The sequence below is a fragment of the Triticum aestivum genome, chromosome 7B (genome assembly GCF_018294505.1).
Source record: "Triticum aestivum cultivar Chinese Spring chromosome 7B, IWGSC CS RefSeq v2.1, whole genome shotgun sequence".
Lineage (NCBI taxonomy): Eukaryota > Viridiplantae > Streptophyta > Magnoliopsida > Poales > Poaceae > Triticum > Triticum aestivum.
Genome location: NC_057813.1, coordinates 15,967,933 through 15,972,672, shown reverse-complemented (window position 1 = coordinate 15,972,672; position 4,740 = coordinate 15,967,933).

Here is a 4,740-nt window from a genome sequence, read left to right as displayed (position 1 = left end):
TTGTTTTGCAATATGAATCTTGATGAAACTGAATGTGATCTTCCTTTACCTAGAAGGCGTTCTAAGAATTCGGAGTTTTTAGACCTTGATGATGAAATTGATGAAAGTGGGATTGAAAGAAATAAAAACCTAGATGTTGCTAAACCCACTATTTTGGATCTCAAGGAATTTAATTATGAAAATTGCTCTCTAATTGATTGTATTTCCTTGTTGCAATCCGTGCTAAATTCTCCTCATGCTTATAGTCAAAATAAGGCCTTTACTGGACACATTGTTGATGCCTTGATGCAATCTTATGAAGAAAAACTTGAGTTGAAAGTTTCTATCCCTAGAAATCTCTATGATGAGTGGGAACCTACTATTAAAATCAAAATTAAAAATTATGAGTTTCATGCCTTGTGTGATTTGGGTGCTAGTGCCTCCACTATTCCCAAAACTTTGTGTGATTTGCTAGATTTCCGTGACTTTGATGATTGCTCCCTAAACTTGCATCTTGCGGATTCCACTATTAAAAAGCCTATGGGAAGAATTAATGATGTTCTTATTGTTGCAAATAGGAATTATGTGCCCGTAGATTTTATCGTTCTTGATATAGATTGCAATTCTTCATGTCCTATTATTCTTGGTAGACCTTTCCTTAGAACGATTGGTGCAATTATTGATATGAAGGAAGGGAATATTAGATTCCAATTTCTCTTAAAGAAGGGCATGGAACACTTCCCTATAAAGAAAATAAAATTACCATATGAATCTATCATGAGAGCCACTTATGGATTGCCTACCAAAGATGGCAATACCTAGATCTATCCTTGCTTTTATGCCTAGCTAGGGGCGTTAAACGATAGCACTTGTTGGGAGGCAACGCAATTTTATTTTTTGTTTTTTTGTTTTTGCTTCTCTTTAGGAATAAATAATCCATCTAGCCTCTGTTTAGATGTGGTTTTATGTTTTAATTAGTGTTTGTGCCAAGTAGAACCTATAGGATAACCTACGATGATAGTTGATTTGATTCTGCTGAAAAACAGAAACTTTGCACGCACGAATATAATTTTGTTAAATCACAGGAACGTGCTTTTGCGTTGATTCGTTTTGCTTATGTTCACTAGACAAATTTTCCAGGACTTCATATTTTGGTAGGATTTTTAGAGTTCCAGAAGTTTGCGTTAGTTACAGATTGCTAAAGACTGTTCTGTTTTTGACAGATTCTATTTTTCGTGTGTTGTTTGCTTATTTCAATGCATCTATGGCTAGTAACTTAGTTTATAAACCATAAAGAAGTTGGAATACAGTAGGTTTAACACCAATATAAATAAATAATGAGTTCCTTGCAGCACCTTAAAGTAGTATTTTGTTTTCTTTCACTAACGGAGCTCACGAGATTTCTATTGAGTTTTGTGTTGTGAAGTTTTCAAGTTTTGGGTGAATTCTTTTGATGGATTATGGAAAAAGGAGTGGCAAGAGCCTAAGCTTGGGGATGCCCATGGCACCCCCAAGATAATACAAGGACACAAAAAAGTCAAAGGTTGGGGATGCTCCGGAAGGCATCCCTTCTTTCGTCTACTTCCATCGGTAATTTACTTGGAGCTATATTTTTATTCACCACATGATATGTGTTTTGCTTGGAGTGTCTTGTATTATTTGCGTCTTTGCTTGTTAGTTTACCACAATCATCCTTGCTGTACACACCTTTTGAGAGAGCCATACACAAATTGGAATTTGCTAGAATACTCAATGTGCTTCACTTATATCTTTTGAGCTTGATAGTTTTGCTCACGTGCTTCACTTATATATTTTGAGCTTGATAGTTTTGCTCATAGTGCTTCACTTATGTCTTTTGAGCTTGATAATTTTTGTTCGAGTGCTTCACTTAGATCTTTTAGAGCACGGTGGTGGATTTGCTTTAAAGAAACTATTGATCTCTCATGCTTCACTTAAATTATTTTGAGAGTCATTAATAGCATGGTAATTTGCTTAACATTAATATACTGGGTATTCAAGATATGTGAAACTTTCTTTTGAGTGCATTGAATACTAAGATAAGTTTGATGCTTGATAATTGTTTTGAGATATGGAGGTGATAATATAAAAGTGATGCTAGTTGGGTGATTATGAATTTAAAGAATGCTTGTGTTGAAGTTTGTGATTCCCGTAGCATGCACGTATGGTGATCCGCTTTGTGATGAAGTTGGAGCACAATTTTATTTATTGATTGTCTTCCTTATGAGTGGCGGTCGGGGACGAGCGATGGTCTTTTCCTACCAATCTATCCCCCTAGGAGCATGCGCGTAGTGCTTTGTTTTTTGATGACTTCTAAATTTTTGTAACAAGTGCATGTGTTCTTTTGATTAATGTTGAGTCCATGGATTATACACACCCTTTCACCCTTCCATTTTTGCTAGCCTCTCTTGTGCCGCACAACTTTCGCCCACCATATACATTCCTCAAAATAGCCACCATAGCTACCTATTATGGCATTACCATAGCCATTCCGAGATATATTGCCATACAACTTTCCACCGTTCCGTTCATATGACACACATTACTTTTGTCATATTGCTTTTTGCATGAACATGTAGTTGACATTGTATTTGTGGCAAGTCCATCTTCATAATTTTCATACATGTCGCTCTTGATTCATTGCTTTTCCCGGTACACCGCTATATAGAGTCATATTTTGTTCTAAGTATCGAGTTGTAATTGTTGAGTTGTAATAAAAATAAAAGTGTGATGATCATCATTATTAGAGCATTGCCCCAGTGAGGAAAGGATGATGGAGGCTATGATTCCCCCACAAGTCAGGATGAGACTTCGGACTTTACAAAAAGAAAAAAAAGAGAAAAAAAGAGTCCATAAAAAAAAGAGAAAAGGCCCAAAGAAAAAAAGAAAAAAAGAAAAAAATGAGAGAAAGAGAGAGAAGGGACAATGCTACTATCTCTTTTTCCACACTTGTGCTTCAAAGTAGCACCGTGATCTTCATGATAGAGAGTCTCATATGTTGTCACTTTCATATACTAGTGGGAATTTTTCATTATAGAACTTGACTTGTATATTCCAATGATGGGCTTCCTCAAAAGTGCCCTAGGTCTTCGTGAGCGAGCAAGTTGGATGCACACCCACTTAGTTTCTTTTATTGAGATTTCATATATTTATAGTTCTAGTGCATCCGTTGCATGGCAATCCCTACTCACTCACATTGATATCTATTAATGGGCATCTCCATAGCCCGTTGATACGCCTAGTTGATGTGAGACTATCTTCTCCTTTTTTGTCTTCTCCACAACCACCATTCTATTCCACATATAGTGCTATGTCCATGGCTCACGCTCATTTATTGCGTGAAAGTTGAAAGAGTTTGAGATTATTAAAGTATGAAACAATTGCTTGGCTTGTCATCGAGGTTGTGCATGATTAAATACTTTGTGTGATGAAGATAGAGCAACAGCCAGACTATATGATTTTGTAGGGATAACTTTCTATAGCCATGTTATTTTGAGAAGACATGATTGCTTTGATTAGTATGCTTGAAGTATTATTATTTTTATGTCAATATGAACTTTTGTCTTGAATCTTTTGGATCTGAATATTCATGCCACAATTAAGAAGATTTACATTGAAATTATGCCAAAGTATCACTCCGCATCAAAAATTCTCTTTTTATCATTTACCTACTCGAGGACGAGCATGAATTAAGCTTGGGGATGCCTGGTACGTCTCCAACGTATCTATAATTTTTGATTGCTCCATGCTACTTTATCTACTGTTTTGGACTATATTGGGCTTTATTTTCCACTTTTATATTATTTTTGGAACTAACCTATTAATCGGAGGCCCAGTCCAGGATTGCTGTTTTTGCCTATTTCAGTGTTCCGAAGAAACATAATATCAAACGGAGTCCAAACTGAATGAAACCTTCGGGAACATGATTTTCTCACCGAACGTGATCCAGGAGACTTGGACCCTACTCCAAGGAACAAAAGAGGCGGTCACGAGGGTGGGGGGCGCCCCCTGGGCGTGCGCCCTACCTCGTGGGCCCCCTGTTGCTCCACCGACGTACTCCTTCCTCCTATATATACCTACGTACCCCGACAGATCAGAGGGGGAGCCAAAAACCTAATTCCACCGCCGCAACTTTTTGTATCCACGAGATCCCATCTTGGGGCCTGTTCCGGAGCTCCGCCGGAGGGAGCATCCACCACGGAGTGGTTCTACATCAACACCATAGCCCCTCCGATGAAGTGTGAGTAGTTTACTTCAGACCTTCAGGTCCATAGCTAGTAGCTAGATGGCTTCTTCTCTCTTTTTGGATCTCAATACAATGTTCTCCCCCTCTCTTGTGGAGATCTATTCGATGTGATCTTCTTTTTGCGATGTGTTTGTTGAGACCGATGAATTGTGGGTTTATGATCCAGTTTATCTATGAATAATATTCGAATCTTCTCTGAATTCTTTTATGTATGATTGAGTTATCTTTGCAAGTCCCTTTGAATTATCCATTTGGTTTGGCCAACTAGATTGGTAGTTCTTGCAACGGGAGAAGTGCTTAGCTTTGGGTTCAATCTTGTGGTGTCCTTTCCCAGTGACAGAAGGGGCAGCAAGGCACGTATTGTATTGTTACCATCGAGGATAACAAGATGGTTTTTTTATCATATTGCATGAATTTATCCCTCTACATCATTTCATCTTGCTTAAGGCGTTACTCTGTTTTTAACTTAATACTCTAGATGCATACTGGATAGCGGT